This window comes from Scophthalmus maximus, chromosome 3 (genome assembly GCF_022379125.1).
Source record: "Scophthalmus maximus strain ysfricsl-2021 chromosome 3, ASM2237912v1, whole genome shotgun sequence".
Taxonomy (NCBI): domain Eukaryota; kingdom Metazoa; phylum Chordata; class Actinopteri; order Pleuronectiformes; family Scophthalmidae; genus Scophthalmus; species Scophthalmus maximus.
Genome location: NC_061517.1, coordinates 4,056,130 through 4,074,650, shown reverse-complemented (window position 1 = coordinate 4,074,650; position 18,521 = coordinate 4,056,130). Strand labels below are relative to the sequence as shown.

Genomic DNA, 18,521 nt, shown 5'->3' with positions numbered 1-18,521 from the left:
TATTGTGGGCGAGGGAGCTGAGCCGTAAGGCAAATCTATTGATTTACCGGTCAATCTACGTTCTGACCCTCACCTGTGGTCGGAGAACTCTTGGTAATGACCAAAACAAGGAGGTTGCGAATACAAGTGGCCAAAATTGCGGCGTTTCGGACATCTGGGGCTGCTCCTTCGCACCGAAAGGGGTCAGTTGAGGTGGTTCAAGCATCTTGTCAGCACGCCATCTGGGCGCCTTCCATTGGAGTTTTACCAGGCACCGGACCAACCTGCTAAGTCGGCTGCCTCCGTGACCTGATCCTGAATAAGCGGAAGAAAATGCATGGATGGTTGGACGCATGGTTGGATGTATGGATGAATTCCACCAGATCCAAGTCAGGGCAAAACTATAGTACCATCAAAGTACCACCTCTTGTTTAATGCATCCCCCAACCTTTCAGCATTTGGATTTCAGTGCCCCTGATGATTTGACCACCAACATGTAATCAGTTCATCCTTGAGTGTCTCGAGTCTGAGTCAACTTTTGTGCCAAATCTTAAGAAATTCCTTCGAGGCGTTCCCGAACAGACTGCTGGACAGATAGACATTAAAACAGCTGAGACAAATCTCTTCATGTATGATTAGTTGTATGTAAGTATGTCAACAGGCCCAGGTCCCGCTCACCCTCGTTCTCCACCACAACCCGCTTGATACACTACTGACAGGGCTGAGAAAACAGTCTAATGGGCTGTATAATTCCAAAATGGTTTCCGTAATTAAATTGCGCCCTTGACGCTAATTAGTTCTAGCTGTTGATAACACAACCAGCCCAAATTCTTTTGCAATGCCTTCTATTTAATTAACCAAATGGACTGATAAATAAGGAACCGCTTGCCTTCAGTCTCGCCGTGCATTCATTAACCAATGTGCATAAACCCAGCTCCTCCCGACTCTCCATATTTTGGGCTAATGACTGGGTGAACAGGGCACTTACTTGCCATTAGCACTGATGAAATGGGACTCACGCATTATAACACAACAGTTTGTTCCTTCCTTCACAGACTGAAGAACAGTTAACTATCAAACCACTGAGCTGGGTGGTTTCACCTGCCTTCTGGCGAGACATCTATGGAAAAAAACTGGTCACGCTGTTGATATTTCGACAACTACTGAATAAAATCTTCAAAATTTTTGTAGACATCATATTTGTAGTACTAATGACTTCCAAGTGTTATTGCTTGAATTACCACAAACCGTGGAACACACGTCCTTGTCCCCCGCAGGATGAATTCTCTCAGAAAAGGTGTGTACACATTTGTTTGATCTATTATTTATTTCTACAGATTTTAAATCAAAACTAGAACTCGCACACCCTCTGTCAAGGCCTGAACAATCCCTCGACCCTAGATGGTTGTCTAGTAAAAAAAAAAAAAAAAAATGAAGGAAGAAAAGTGGTCTGATCATAAAACAGTCAGAGTAATAATTTTAACAGAAAATCCTGGGTCTGTCCCTTAATCTCCACCTGCACCAGAATAATCTTCTTTCTACAGGCTCAGGCCCCATCTCTCCAGCAGAATCAAGCCAATGAAACAAACAAACAACCAACAAACTGACATGGGTGAAAACATAACCCTGCTTGGCCGAGTCCAGCTCAGGTTTCTCCCTCCACCTTTGCAATCACCAACTTTTTCTTTACATCTCTGCTCTTTTATTCTGTCTCTTGTGCTTTTCGGCTCTCTGTCCACGTCTCTGTCTTACCTCACCTCTCTCTCTCTCCCCCCCAAAACCCCCCTCCTATCTTTCACCTCCCCTCTTAGAGATTCAGCTCAGTGTGTGACCTTTAAACCATTTGTCTCGGGAGACGCTACATCTCCAGGCCCTCTCCACTTACACATCAACCTGAAAACATGGGGCTGCTCTTTCTGTCTTCAGCTGAGCATTAACATTGCAACACTGCAACTGGCTGATCGGTCTGTGTGTGTGTGTGTGTGTGTGTGTGTGTGTGTGTGTGTGTGTGTGTGTGTGTGTGTGTGTGTGTGTGTGTGTGTGTGTGTGTGTGTGTGTGTGTGTGTGTGTGTGTGTGTGTGTGTGTGTGTGTGTGTGTGTGAATGATTCCTCGCCCCTATCCGTTAATAAACCAGAGTAAATTCTCCACCAGTCCCTGTTGCATGAAAATGAAGTCATTTGTAATATTTCCGCCGCAGTGTAATTAGATCCGTGCTGCCCACTCTCTCTTCGGAGCGCAGGCAAGGCAGTGGGGGTCCCCCAGGATGCTGCTGAATACAACTGCATCCCGCTGAAATGGGGGTAAAACATGACTGCATCACGGAGGCATCACCCACAACCCATCCTTTCATGTTTCTCATACCCACTCTGAACAGTACGGCTGCAGGAGATAACGGATTTAGAGCGACATGCAAACAATGCAAACGTGCAAATAATTACAAAAACCCTGCGGCAGAGCGCGCGCTCCTCCTCTGCGATGGACGGGGACCCACTCGGGAATGTCAGAACAAATGTTTCACCCACATGATGAGCTGTTTGTGTAGGATGAGTTGTAAGGAGAGTGCCTTTCTAGTGCCAGTGCTGAAGAAATTGCCCCCCCCCCCCAAAAAAACCCCCCAAACCCATCCTCTTGAGCTCTAAACAAGAAGCTTAGCAGCTGGGATCTTATTGCATCCTAAAGGCCAAAAAAACCAAAACAAAACATGACTTAGGTGAATAATTCTCACGCGGCGCTTCATAAGGGTAATAACCCTCTCTTCTGTCCAAATCAGCCCAGAACCGAGGTGTGTTTAATGATCTGAGGTAATGGCTGGTATTCATCAGCATCTAGTTAGCTTCCTGTCGTCAGGCAAAGATGAGGGCAGACACTGAGGTGACAGTTATTAGCCCTCTGGCCCCTTCTGGGCAGCAGCCATTGCTTCACACGTACAGAAACACACAAACATATACAAATGCATTCCCTCCGTTCTTTTACTCTCACTTCCTGTGAGCCCGTGTGATCCCTCCAAGCATATTTTTAAGCGTCAAACCGCACCTCTCGCTCAGCGTTTATCTTAATGACACGTACAAGATATCGCTAATGTGAGTGAAGTTGAATTGAAATGAACAGTCTGACCCTTTTTTTCCCATTTTATGGGCGGGCGGGGCTGATACTCATCAGAATTTGGAATGTGTGGAGAATTTTCAGAATGCAGAGGGACTGGCTCTTCCCGCCACAGTGTCTTGCGTCGCCATACTCCAGAAGGTTTCATGTTAGAGTAGACAGGCACCCGGGGGGGTGGGGACATACTTCACATCCTCGTGTTGTTGTTGTTGTTGTTGACGAGGACGGCCCAGGTGGGAGAGGTCAAGGTTCAGTGCAACAGTGCGGTAATGAAACGCTGCCCGGCTCCGATTTCAGCTGGGAAATCTACAGCAAGGTGACGGCCACATGCTGTCAGTGGAGAAAGACATTCCACACAGCAGCAACACATGACAAGACTGTGATCCATTCCATCAGAAGAATTCCCCAATACCACAACACACCACGGTGAATGTATCATGTGTCCCTGCAGGTGTCTTTGTTAAATTTCAATTGAGAGGAAATACTACCTGTATTCCATTTTCTTGCATGGAGATCATAAGGGATCATCCTGGCTGGAGTGTTCATACTGTAGCTCTTACTGTAGGCTCACTGCCTGTCTGCCCCCTGCTGTACAGCTACTGCCATGGATACGTCTTTCTTTTATTGTACCTACAGTCAGGGCTGAAAACTTTAATTTGATTGTGTTTTTTGGCTATTTCACCATCTTTGTTTTGTATCACATCTCTCTTTATGAAAGACAGTTGAGGCTGTTGTCTGTTTGAATTCTTGCTAATTACGTCGAAAAAGCGTAAAGATTATAAAATGGATCAATAAAAATCCTTCCAAAGCCAATTCTGCAGCGATCATCTTCTCTGGTGTCCATACCCTTGCTTAGTATATTCAGATATTTTTTTCCAAGTTTCACTTCAACTCTGCAAACCTTTGGAATCCCCGCAAGAGCTGCTGTAGAATTGGAAATGGATCCCTTCAGCTCTTACGACCAAAACAACAGATCCCTAACTGAGAACAGACGAGTGGGTTGATCTCCTGAGCCCTCGCTGGTACCGTGTGACTTCACAGCACTCATGTGGTCGCACATCCACACCACAGGGGCCGGTTGCAATGCCTGTGTAGGAGTTACAGCATAGACTAGTTATAAAATGGTTGGTTAGCCTTACGCCTTTTTCTTAGCCAGATTTTTCAAAAAATTTGGGAATTCTACGACAAAAGTCAGAGATTGGCGTTCGATCTGAAATCCCCATTCGCTTCGTGTAAACTCCTCAAAGATGCGATTCGAGAGGCTTGCAGACAAGTCGCCTCCTTCAACTGGATTCCTAGATATCGAGACGAATCGTCGACAGTCAGTGTTCAGGACTATGGCGTGGTCGGGGGTTTCTCCTGGTGAAAGATCGTGCAGTGTGTGACCCCCTGGCACCAGTCAGGCTTTCCCGGAATTTCCCAGCTTGGGATAAATAAAGTATATCTATCTATCTATCTTTCTATCTATCTATCTATATATCTATCTATCTTGTCTTATGAAATCACAACAACTGTAAGACTCAGGATCACAAGACAGCAAGTCGTGTCGTCTCAACTGCACAGCGATCCGACGACTCCGAAGGTCGTGTAGTCAGAACTTGTCATTTGACTTGCAATTAGCTCTGCAAATGTTGGAAGCCTTCTAGGAAAAAGCTTAGTATCTTTCTGTTCTGATTTAGCTTAACAGTGAGGCTGGTAGGTTTTTCTTTTTTTAAGCAAAACTGATGAGGCTAAACTAACTGGTTCATACCGAGCCTCAAGGGATTCCATGGCCAAATCTGGCCTCAAACTTCTGTATAAATGCAGTCACACGGTCCAGGATCAAAACAGGCCCAGATGGCTGCGATTGGAAGGGCCAGACCCATAAAACGGAGGCTGAAAGGACGATCAAAGTCCTGGAGGAAGAAGAGAAGGAGGTCAGCCTGTACTAATATCGAGAACCTTTGAAAGAGAGCAAACAGGAAAAACACGTGGGTTGGGTTTGTGCCACTGTGTCACTCTGTGTTCAGGGACAGGTCGTTGAAGTCCTAGATAGTGACGCCTCTCATTATCTTTACCAGCAGATATGCTGATCACAGGTCCGTCTGTGTTTCTAATGATGCTGCCATAGCTACCGTGCGCTCCCTCGTCTCCCTCCATTGTGGGTTTGTGATTGCCACCTCCCGGTCTTTTAACCTTGGAGTTGTTTCATCAATCAACAGAGATGCCTACACGCTTTTGTGACACACGCAAAACTATTTTTCATTTTCTTCATTTCATTAAGCCCCTACAGTTGGCAATATCTTCCTCACAGTGAGCTGAGCCATCGACGATCATCCTTTTGTATTCAGCTTTGCAAAACCGACAGCAGGACAGATGGACCAGTCTCGGTAGCGTTTCCATCACAGCCACTTCAGAAAAGGGCAGTATCTGCTCGCTCCGACCCTGTTGGGCTGAGACGCCTGGCCGGTATGGCCCAGCCACTCTCCAGACAGCTTGTCAATATGCCGGGTCAGTGGACGGATCAGGGTTGACAGGACTTTGAGCGAGCTTCAACCAGAGGCGTCCCGGGAGAGATGAGGACAAAAGGCTGGAGAGCCACTCGATAATGGTTTTTCATAGACATTCCCCAGGTAGCCCAGAGGAACAAGGCTGGCTGGCCCAATCGAAAAGTAGGACAGGCAACGAGCATGAACATCTGGCCGTTCAGTGCATGCCTGTCCACGCGTTTGTCCACAATCAGAAGCCGCAGAGCCGCGAGTATTCACAGCTCATATAAGTGGAGCCAACAGCACAATAGCACCTGTACAAAAGACTGACACTTTGCTGCGGTGATAAGAGTCTGCTTGAGAAACATTTTAACGTTTTAAGTCATGTAAACAATTTGGCGTTGGTCAAATGGGGGAGAGATAATAGAGACAGTTGTGTAACTCTTGTATTTAAGCACTGTCAGACTATTTATTATGAAGATCATAATAATAGTGATGCTTATAGATAATTCGGTAATAATAGAATTAATAATAACTCCAGCACTGATTTTTTTTGTGTGTTTTTGTAGCCTTTTTGTGTCTGTCGACAGTTGTTTTGTATCTCTTTGTAGTCATTGTTATGTCTTTACAGTTGTTTTGTGTCTCTTTCTAGTCGTTAAATGTTTTTCTGCAGCAGTTTTGTGTCTCTCTAAAGTCATTTGTGCACATTTTTTCAAACAGAGGCTGTGTCCAGCCTGACACAGTGGTCCCCTGGTTGCTTGGTTGTCCCCTAATCCATCCATGCATATGTCAAAATTTTAGATTGAGACCAGTCTTCATTTAAATAGATTGAAGGCTCAGTCACAAGGTTTAACTCCGTTAGCACGCAGGGAGCCCACTCCTCTTCAGATTTACAGTGGCCTCTCTCTGGTCTGTCTTGTCGATGTCGTTTAATGCGCCTGTGTGACTGATGCGTCTTGAGTGTGGATAAGGAACTTATACATATATATATATATGTATATATATATATATATATATAAATTTAAACACATTCATCCAGGTTGTTGAATTTGATGAGTTTCTAAGCAGCTTCCATCAGCTGTTTCTGTTACCAAGCCTCATAAGTCTTGTTTGCTTTTGCAGTTAAATCAATTCGTCCGTGCTTCTGAGCCCACAGAGACGAACCGTCCCTCGCACCTTGTAATCAGAAAGATCTGTCAGTGTTTTCCGCATTCGGCATCGACTCCCCCCCCCCCCCCCCCCCCCCCCCCAGTCTCGTCCTCAGAGGGGTTTCCGGCTTCTATTTATTCCTGGTGGTTCATTTGAGCATAATCACATCCCACCAACTAGCAGGCGCATGGGAGCGGACGGAATTAATGAGTGTGAGGGACGGCCAGCAGATGGATCGGGGACCAAGGGCAGTGTGCAGAGAACGCCCGCTGGTTAGAAGAAAAATCCTCTCCCTCCTGAGTCGGTCTCTCTGAGAGTAATGACAAGGAGGGGCTGTCTGCAGCCTGACTGATTGTTCCGAGCTGTCCACACCTTCGAGAGAGTCTGGAGAAACCCTGAGGGCCCTGAGAATGCTGTCATCTAATATCTATCTCACTGGAGGGACCTGGGAAAAAAACCCCACACTGCATAATGAAACATGACAGATATGAGGATTAAAACCTGTCTGATACAGACAGGGGGTCAACACCCACGGGCCGAACAAGTTAGACATGGGAACTCGCTGCATCGTCTGTGATTTTCTGCGTGGATAAACTCAAGATCCGCTGTGTCATCTCTTGTGTTTTCACACGGTGAGGGATTGAAAACAGGCTCGGAACCCGGCTGCACTTATATCATTTAATTCCAGGGAATTTGTATAATGAGTTGTATAGAAGAAAAAAATGGATGGAAGTCAAGCTGTCTGACCTTCCTCTGTGCTACAGTTTGTGGAACAGACCGTTTTCTTAAGCTTCCCAAAAACGTAGGATAATTACCTCTTTCAAAAGAAGTTGCTGCAGTTCTCTGAAAAAAAAAGAAAAAAAGAGGAAGAAAATGATACAGAAAATCTGGCCGATGTGCTGTCACTGCTGTCTGCATTTTCAAAAGTGGAGATCCTGGCAGGTACAGCAGAAAGAGAAAGAGGTTCGAGTGTCACTGTAGACAGTCGCTGTGCGACACCTCTGCAGCAATGTGTTGTCATTACAAGCCGCCGCATCGCGTGTGTGTGTGTGTGTGTGTGTGTGTGTGTGTGTGTGTGTGTGTGTGTGTGTGTGTGTGTGTGTGTGTGTGTGTGTGTGTGTGTGTGTGTGTGTGTGTGTGTGTGTGTGTGTGTGTGTGTGTGTGTGTGTGTGTGTGTGTGTGTGTGTGTGTGTGTTTCTTTCTTTCTTTCTTTCTTTCTTTCTTTCTATAGTTGTGAGAACCAATTTTGGTTCAAAACCATCGTTTTGAGGACAATTAGGCCGGTTCCTCACAATTTCTAAAGGCTTTTTGAGAGTTAAGACTTGGGGTAAGGTATTAGGTTTAGATTAAGGTTGAGTTTAGGTATGTAGTTGTGATTAGAGACGTGTGCGTGCGTGAGTGTGTGTTATGGCAAATTCTAGTCCTGGATACACCTACAGTAGTTGGAACTACCACAGAGGCAGTTTACAGTACTTGGGCGGGCGTTGATCTGTCGGTCTGTGGACAAGAAGTATTGTCAGCGTATTGTAGCATCACAGCCGAGATATAGTCACAAAACTTTACAGGTGCAGTTGAGATCAAAACGATGGTCCAAACCATGACCGAGTTACTGGTGTAGTAACTGTACTTCTACTAATACTGAATACTCGAGTCGGCCTGTCACGATAACTAAAAAAAACAATATTATCGTCATTATTAACTCTTTTTTTTGATACTGAATCAAAGAGAGCTTGCAGTTTAGGGCCTAATGGTCGTTGCCTGTGCACAATTTGATCTGTGTTGCCGCTGAGAGAAAATCTTATCCAAAGTCAAGACTGTAGTCTCAGACAAAACAAAGCAATTTGACGACACGGTGCACTTTGGAAAAGTACAAAGAAATCCCTATTTTCTGACATTTTATAGACCAAACCAGAGGGTAGACACAATTTATTGAGTTCATATTCACGATAAGTCGATAACCTAATTATTGTGACAGGCCTATACTTGAGTACTGGTGGCTACTGAGTCCTGGGGGTGTGGTGGTCCCATTGCAAGAGGCTCTAGCTTTGCATTAACTGAAATATGTATTGAAAACAAAGCCCGAGATACGTGTTGTGGTTCTTTTTAAACAGGAGGAAGGAAGCTTCCTCAGCTCAGCCTCTCAAGGTGACCGTTTGGATTCAACCTGATGCCATGAAAAAAAAAGTTTTATTTACTTACACGTAGCCCGAATTGATTTTGATGTAGCAGATTACACGGGGCAATTTTTTTTTTTTTTATCACTGCACCTGTACGTTCTGATACAGAGTTGAAGGCAGCCCGTCAGCTCAGAGCGATGAATATGAATCGTGCTTGTTTTTCGTTGCTTATTTGATTTTGTTACGACCTGTTGAGAGTCGTCGAAAGTCAAATCAAATTGTGTGCTGCAGGAGCATTTTCATTATGCTGCATGAGCTGTACATTACATAAAGGTATGAAACGGTTTATGTGCCGTAATTTCGATGATATTGGCTGATATGAGCCTTGTCACATATGTCACAAGAGCCTTGACATATCGGTGTCGGCATTTATGTTTGAAAACTTATGTTTTACAGAATATACAATGCAATATATATATATATTTTATTAATTGCATATGCCATATATATTTGGTTGTATTTGTGGTCTCTTTTTGTAGTTATAGTTACTTATAATGAAGTGTAAGGTTGATCAAGCCTCAATTACATTTGATAAAGTCATTTTTCGATATATATATTGGCCAATATACTGTATCTGCATTGGTACCCCCCCAAAAAAAATAATCCATATCGATCGCCCTCTCATCTAACTGTCAATGCCAAATAATGTATTTCAATATAATAGGAAGTAGGACATCTGTGAAATAGTTATGCTGTGAGGCAAATTTCAAACTTTATTTGATGATTTTTCTCTCTCTCTCTCTCTTCCGTGTGGCTCCTCTTCGTTCCGTCATTTCAAAAATCATCTGTGATCATCTCAGGTAAGAGCAGCGTGTTCCTACTGCCTGTCCGCTCCTCCGGCTCTTGTATGCGCGGTTAAAGACGTGCTCAGTGAGAATAGAGGCAAATTTAGTCTGGCTTTGCCTTGAGCCTAGAAATTATTCTTTTTCCCCCTCCTCTTAACAGGTCTGTCTGTATTCTGGCTTGATTGTCTGCATTCGTCTTACGTCCTTGGCCAAAGCAATTGGTCCAAGGATGAACAGCATCTCAACAGTTACAGAGTGTTTCCATCCTTTTTTTTTTTTACTGCACAATCAGAACCTCCTTCCTTTGGCTCAACTGTATTCTGGTTCTGTTTTCTTCCTACTCTGGATGCCTCCTTGCCCCTTTACAAGTTTTTGGATATTTTCTTTTCGGGTCATGTCCTGCTTGTTTTCTGTAGTGATACGTCTGTCTGGATCAGAGAAGCGGTGACCAGTCACAGCCCTGGTGTCTGGGCCACATGAGACTCTCTGACCTCCTCTGACCCGTCCTCAGAATACAGAGTCCGACAGACTGCGAACCCCACAGACCGGTGGGGTTTGTCTTATTGCCCCCTGCTCTCATCCACACAGCTATTACTGCCCTGTGGACAGGGTTGGGTAGTAACTGGTTACATGTCATCTGGATTACGTAATCAGATTACCAAAAAATAAGTAACGTTGATCAAACCAGATTATAAATAATAATATTAATTAATATTAATAATATTATAATAAATGCGTAATTAGATTATAGTTACATTGTCGTGGTCTCAAGAATGAATATATATATATATATATATATATATCCGTTTGGGAATGTTTTTGATGTTTAAACTGTTTTAAAGATTAATTTGTGGAAAAATGTTGTGGTTGCGTCCAAGGTTTGATTTGATTTTGAAGAAATCCAAAAGTATTCGGATTAGATTACATTATTTCTTTTGAATTGAAATAAATTGAAAATGTGTTTATTCCCAACAAGGAAAAAACAACAAAATGAAATAAGTGGACAGACACAGAAAGGTCATATTCACAAACAATGAAGGCATAAAGAAAAAGAAACTGTCCAACACTTGCTCTACATGTTTCGAAAAGGGGTGAGAGGAATCCACTGGATTACGTCACCGACGCCACCTCACAGCGATCTGACCCGGCCCCGCCCTGTGGAGGAGCTGGGCGCCAACATTCAAGGACAGGCAGACGTTAACCTGGCCCGTCTGCATGCAGACAGTCGGATCGGCCCTCAAGTGCAGCAGCCACAGCCTCTCTCCTCTGTGTATTCAGTAGAGCCACTGCTGCATCAATCATTCCGCCGTGGATACAGGCAGGAGGGAAATTAGACCATGTGGTTATATATGGGTATATATATATATATATATTTTACGTCAAGTTCTTTAGTAACCATCCGTATGAATGGAAGGAGTTGTATTAGCGTGTGACAATGGCTTATCCAATTTGGCGTGGTGTGAAAATGGGCAGAGCTCAGATCAAATTCATGTCCCCACATTGGCCCCTTCTCCACAGAAGGCATTTGGACAAAAAGTACAGGTCGGAATAATAAAAGGTCACGACGGCTCATCTCCATTCACCTGCCGGTATTGAGCATGCTGCCTCTCTGCCCTGTTGTTGTCATGACTTACTGGGACGTTTACTTTCGTTCTTCCCTGTCCTATCACAATAAGCTTCTTCAGGTCAAGGTGTTCTTTCGTCTACGTGTATGTTTTTCAACCTTTTAGCTCTTTTGTCGATACAGTAACTTGACGATTAACAGCCCCGTTGGGTCCGAACGCTGTAACAGAGAAATAAATCTGCTCCAATTTCCTTTGATAAACTCCACAGCGCCGACGTTCAGTCGGACACTGCGCAGCTCTTTCCGATTGTTTGCATCATCGGCGTTGATGGAGCATATGAAACAGACTGAAGGACACGTGCACAACGCGGCTTTTTAATATGGGCACAAAAACGACCTGCACAACGATTTATCTGCGCAGTCACCGGGTCACCTGGTGATGAAAAGACAACCCGCTGAAAAAAACAAGACATTCTGACACTAATCTGACGTCACGACACCAATAAAAGAACAGATTGAATACTTATTTCTTTAACGTAGAAAGGCAGCTTTGACGTCTGTATTTTGACCCGCCCTCTTCCCTTTCCCTCCGACAGCTCTGCGGCACAGTGAACTTCCCCCTCTGCATCACCGTATCTAATATTTATACGGTATGTGAAAGTGGGATATCATGCCGAGCAGCCAAACGCCACGTGAAACGCTAGTGGAGTCCTGATTGAATATATGCAGTGTTGGCAGGCAGGATCCTAAACACGTACACACACACACACACACACACACACACACACACACACACACACACACACACACACACACACTGATATTGCACAGAGAAGATGCAAATCTTCTGATATTCTGCCTCTCGCCTCCCCACCTCTGTCGCCTTTCTTTTCTTCCTCCTCATTATTATTCTCGTTCAGAAGGACCCTACAGCGAGCTGCGTCCAATATGTGCCGGCGTTCCCAACATTTATCCTGGCAGAATTCAATTATTGTTTCCCCCTCTTTATTTCTTTCTTTCTCTTTTGGGGGGGGGTTTTATCTCTCACTCCTTATTCATCTCAAACCTTGAAACCGCTTTTTTTTTTTAATCATTTGTCATGTAACAATGCAATATCGTAAATCTGAACCTGGGTTAATTTCACACCATGCTCAACATGATTTTGCCCCACGGGGGCAGATGTGGCATCAATCACAGGCGGGTTCATCACTCGGCTCACCATCGGTGAAACAGTGTTCAGGAGAGAGAGGGCGACGCTGCTGCCTCAGATGTTGGTGTTTACAACCTGCGTCTGCTTCTCTTTTAACGCAGGCTTCTTCTTCTTCATTTGTTTTATCTCCTTCGTGCTTTGTCAGTCTGACGGACCTTGTTCTTTGCTGCTTTCCCATCTGTGACCCGCGGGCCGTAAAAGAAAGCCGACGATAGGACGGCGTCGTTTCGGTGTACGGCTTGATAGATTCTGGGTCCTTGTTTTCATGGTGGTCCATTCAGAGTTTCAGGTTAAAGATTGGGCTTTTGGAGTTTGTTGCTGTTGTTGCCACTACTCGGAGCTGGAATGGTATTTATTTATTGTCATCGATTTGAGAGGAAACACTTTACCAGAATCCATGCTAGTGGCTCAAAAGACTACGGTGTTCGTCGACGACCCTTCACCTTGCTCCGGACTGAAATACCTTTTGGAGGAGTTGCCAGGGGTTTGATAGAGATCTCCCTAGTCAGCTAAAAGCTCCGCAATCCTGCAGGATCTGTCTCTTGTTTGTAACTGTCCCCCTTTAACAGAGCAGTTTTTTTACCACTCATAACAGCGGATTTTTTTTGCCGTTTTCCCCCTAAAGATAAACATTATTACAACTTTAGAAACAATATTGAAATTCCATTAAGTCTCTTTGATTGATCCGTGAGTGAGATAGACGGGGGCGCTGAATTTTCCCCCATACATCTGCACTGCTGAGCGACTGAGGCCTGAATCTTGCGGCGTCTCTCCAGCGTTATTCAACCTCACACACTCCTCCTCCGAGCTCCGGGTCGAGTTCCAGCGAACAGCAGGCCGATTCGACGTTGCCTCATTTGCCCGTCAGAAAATGTGTTTCTGGCTCAGGGCGTGCCGCATCATTTTCCGTGTCAGTTCTCTCCAAGTCATCTTGCGTCCAAAATATCTTTGTTCTTCTTGGTTTATAGATAACCCCGTTATAAACCCCTGGGTTTTTTTGTGGGAAATACTGAGAGCTCGTCCACTGCGCGCCCACCTACACCTGCACCATTGGACGGTACCACTTGTCAATCACGTTGTATCCACGCTCCAATGTATACGGTGCTTTATCGTCTATTTTACTCGAAATGGAACATAAATTACAGAATGAACATCATTCTGTATTGAAGAAGACTTGAAACTAGCGATTGAACCATAAACTCCTCAGGAAAATGTGAACTGACCTTATAAATCAAGTGCAGTGGAGTCGCCCTCTGCTGGTCATTCCAGAGAATTCAGGCTTCAGGCACTTCCGCATTGGCTACATTTTCCGTGACTACGACTATTTTCATATACATTCTATGTTGCTGCCGTAATTTACAGTGGAGTTATCTGTTGCTTTAACTGAGGCCAATGAATTGAGAATTTAAATTTTTATACATTTAACTCCTCCGCATCCTGTTGTTGTTTTTGGGTGTGTGGGCTCTGATTTTATGCTTTGTAAATTGAAGCTACATTGTGTAATATTTAGAAAAACTTATTCCCAGAAATTCAATATATTGCGCATAACTATGTGTTTGCAGCTTTACCACCAGATGCGGCCAGAAAATTACAAAAATTACACAGTTGGACTTTAATTAATGGGTTTTTGTTGATATACTTTTTTTTTTTCCAAAAAAAAAAGCAATTTAGAATTATGGGTTGATTTTTGTTGATTATGTAACTCCATTCATGAGACAGACTTCAGAGCTCTAGAGGTCAAGGGGTCAATGGCCTCATTTGGCGTCCTTAGCAGTACAACATTTTTTAAATTGACATAAACCACACATGACACTGTAGCTCTCCTGTTGTCCCCCGGAAGGCCTCGTTAGTAAACGCCGCGCTGAGATAATCACACCGGGCGGCCTGCAAACACTGAAGTTTCATTTTGCTTGTTATTTGATCTAAAGTCCGCCTGAAAAGTCGGAGCAGGAGCCGCAGGACTCGGGGGACAATTAGTTAAAAAAACTCATTTAAACGACCAATCCCAGCCGAGCCGTGTGATGAAAACCGGACCCCGCTGCATTAATGGCCGTTCCTCCGCCGGCCTCCGCGAGCTAATTGAGAATGTATTTATTCCCTCTGAATTAACCATCGCCCGCTCTCTGCTTTCCCTCTCCTCCTCCGCACCGAGAGGATCGGCTGAGAGTGTTTAACTTAACAAGTGAAATGATTTGAGAAAAAATGGAAGAAGAAAAAAAAAATTGGCCATGGCCGCTTGGTGTTGACTTGATTAAGCGTCAGTCTTTGAAGTGCCAAAGTTTGACACACACACACACACACACACACACACACACACACACACACACGTCTCCCGAGAGGAGAGAAATGTTGCATCATGTCCGACCATTTCGACGGAGCAAATTTAGTTTATAATTGCCTCTCGCTCTCTTCTCGCCTCTCGCGCCGTTGCTCCTGATTCGAATGAGGGGGGGAAGCTGGAGTTACACACTTGTTTCCTCGCGTGACCTTGCGTGTGTCAGGACGAATTTTCACGACAAACATTTGCTCACCAAAGTACGGCCCCCTCCCCTCCATCCTCCTCCTCCTCCTCCTCCTCAGCCTTTGCTCGCCACAGTATGTTAACCAGGACAAGCTGGCACGAGGTGCGGAGCTGAACAGATGTCATTATGCATTCATGCTTCTGTAGATTAGTTAATCACAGGCACCACCTGGGTGCGCTGATTGCTATTAATCCACTATTGTAATTGAAAATGATGGGGGTTGCACCACAAAAGCGTGACATCTCTCCATCGGGGCCCTGATAGATTCCTCATGCCTGCTTCCAGACATACTTGTCATTCACACAGAGTGTATTGATATGACATCAGCCCCCCGGGGCATAAAGCTATGGAAATGCTAATTTATGAGCGACATATCTGTGATGATGGCTATCTTCTATTACAGCAGTGAGCGTTTCACGACCACTACTTAAAGAACCCCTCCAGTCACATTTTGAAGTATGTAAGTAAGTAAATAATCTGCTATGCCTAATATTTTGTTTTACATTGTTTACCCCCAAAAAAGTATTTAAAAAAACCCTCTGAAATGAGGCTGGAGACCATCCACTCTCTCTCCCTCACTGAGGAATTCTGGGACTATGAATATTCATGATATGCAAATAACACAGGCCACGCCAATCACAGCTGCTCGCGCTAGGTTGACTGGTGGAAGAATGTGCGCAACAAGATGGCTGGCGGCAACATCGGCGAGATTCAGCCATACAACTTTCACCAACTGCTAACTGCGAACGCTAACTGTCTGCTGACGCGCCTGCCGTCCTCTCGTCGACGCTCTGCCTCTGCTTCGCTGGAAGTTTCCGGTTTTCTTTGCCTCACATTTGCATATTCGCCAGCGATTGGTTTTCTGTATTTGTGACGTACCAAATCTAGCTTTGCCCAGGATTCGTTTGAATTTCCGATTCGAGAGAAGTGCGACAGGAATCTCCTCCTCCGGGAGAGGAACATGTTCTCAGATACAAGTCCCTAGGACAGACACAGAAGAAAAACACTTTTTTGAGTGGAGGGGGACTTCAACTGTAAAAGCAGGAAGCAGCAATAAGGACATTTTAGGATTCATTGACAGATTAAATATATATCGGCCAATGTATCGGTATTTTAAATCTTGTATTCGGACATTTTCCAGAATTTTGTTCAATTTTTCCATGTCTGGTCGTGTAGAGTAACTGATGAGTGAGGCTGTTGTGGACACGAAATCTTCATAAATACTTTCTGAAGACAGTATCTGCATTTTATCAGCCCTTGTTAAATGCAGTCACATTTTTATTGCTTTTGACATTTTGTGGCTTCCAATTGTCGCCAAAGACGACACGAGACCAGAGTTTCTGTTTCAATCTACCGTCTCAGAGAGCCGGCAGCGACACCCCTCCACGAGTTTCCCCACTGACGGGGGAGAAAACCCTCCTTCCCCTGAACGACAACCCTGCCGCCGATCCGCAGTCCTCATCCCGCTGCCAGCTCTCTCTCTCTCTCTGCTCCTTCTCCCGTCGATAATCCCGCTCAGAAAATATTCTCAGGGAGGAAAAAAAAAAGAGGATTATCGGACATAAATTTCCCCCTGCAGCGGTATCTCACAGTTAATTCAATTTATCATTGTCTTCAGAAAATGGCCGGCGTCTTCACTCTCCTCACTCTCGCTCAGGGATGTGTGCTCTAATGTGAGGGACGTCCTGTCTGAGTAATTAAGCCTAATGCATTCCCCTCTGGGGATTCGTGTTCTTAATCTGCTCATCCAGAGCCAAACTCTCTCTCTCTCTCTCTCTCTCTCTCTCTGTGTGTGTGTGTGTGTGTGTGTGTGTGTGTGTGTGTGTGTGTGTGTGTGTGTGTGTGTGTGTGTGTGTGTGTGTGTGTGTGTGTGTGTGTGTGTGTGTGTGTGTGTGTGTGTGTGTGTGTGTGTGTGTGTGTGTGTGTGTGTGTGTGTGTGTGTGTGTGTGTGTGTGTGTGTGTGTGTGTGCGTCCTGTAGACGGACAATCTGTGTATTTGTTTGGGCATTTTTACTTTAGCAGGATAACAATATTTTTGGATAAAGAAGCACAAAACCACACACAGCACAGTACGTTTTGAACCATCTGGCGTAAACCTCAGACACACACGGAAAACCGTGTTCTTTTTTTTATGAATGACATCCCATCACCACACTGCCGCTGCATGACATTTCTGCAGAGACGGGGTCACCGTTAAGTGGACACAAAGAAAATTCAAATGCCAACAAAGCCTTTACAGCCTCGCGGGGAAATGAGTTACTGTTGGCATCGGTATTTAATTCTCCAAAGGATGGACTTCAACCTTTTCAATACCAAAAAGATGGTTCTTTCCTGTGCGCTTGTGTATAATAACTGTAATTTTCCCTCTCGGGAGGGGAAAAATAAACCCATGTCATCACCACAACAAGTTCATGAAAATGCTGCTTTAGGTCTGAAATCACGAGTAAACAAAGGTAAACAATGACTCTAGTATATCGTACAGTACAAGTCATATTCACCCATTCACACACACACACACACACACACACACACACACACACACACACACACACTCACGCTGCCGCAAGAGCCGTCAGAGGCCATGTAGGATTAAATGTCTTGCCCAAGGACAAGCCCAGGCGTGCTGAATCTGGGAGGAAGCAGGTATCGGACCGCTGACCTTCTGGTTGCTGGACGACCTCTCTATCTCCTGAGCCACAGCCGCCCTTCATGATTAAATGGATGATTTTTTTTAAAAAGCCAAGTGCATGAAATTAAGTTTCGAAATTGTGAAAGAATGAGCTATATTCTTGAACCGCGCCTAAACTCTTTTCAAACTGTCTCGGTTCGCTTGTTTGGGATCCATCAGCTACGATTGATATGAACCGAACTCACCGGGCAAATGGACCCGAGTTTTTTTGTTTTTTTTTTAACCAAATCAAACGTGTTGGGTGTGAAAACGCCGCTCTCATGCATTTACACATCAAAAACAGGGCCAGTATTTTTTATTCCAGCCAATGTGGCTGAAAGGTTTGATTATTGTAATTTTACACGCCGAAGCAACAGAAAACAAAAACCCCAACAAAACAGCAGCCGTGTCTGGTGGCTGGCGGGTGCCAATGTTAATTTTACAAACAACTACGAAAAGGCGAAGGTTTTGCACTAGGTTCTCACTTTGCCATCACACACACACACAAATGAATTCATAACCACACAAGAAAACACTCACAGGTCGTCATGTGCTGCCAGAGGATGGAGGGCGGCAAAGGAGTCGACCAATAACAGCGGATTATAGCCGTGAATCCTGAAATCGAACCCTGATTCCTGCTACACACAAACATTCCTGAACACAACAATTATTTATAGAAACAAATCCAATCGTCTTACTCCACAAATAGTTCACAGTCGTTTCACTTGTGTTAAGGAAAATCAAGTCCCCCGAATTCCTTTTACTCAGACTTTAATAAGTCTGGTCTGTGTGTGTTGCTGTCACTCTCTGCTGTCACACTGCTCCGCTCTCTTCTTCCTGCAGTGCCGCCAGCGCCAAGCTTGATTTTTACACGCATCAGAGCAGTCCGAGTTGTT

The 18,521-nt window shown here is 44.6% G+C and overlaps 1 protein-coding gene across 2 annotated transcripts in view; it reads left to right on the top strand.

Annotated features, from left to right (window-relative positions):
• Window positions 1-18,521, top strand: part of magi3a (membrane associated guanylate kinase, WW and PDZ domain containing 3a) — a 105,522-nt gene that overhangs the window by 34,038 nt on the left and 52,963 nt on the right. The window lies entirely within an intron of this gene.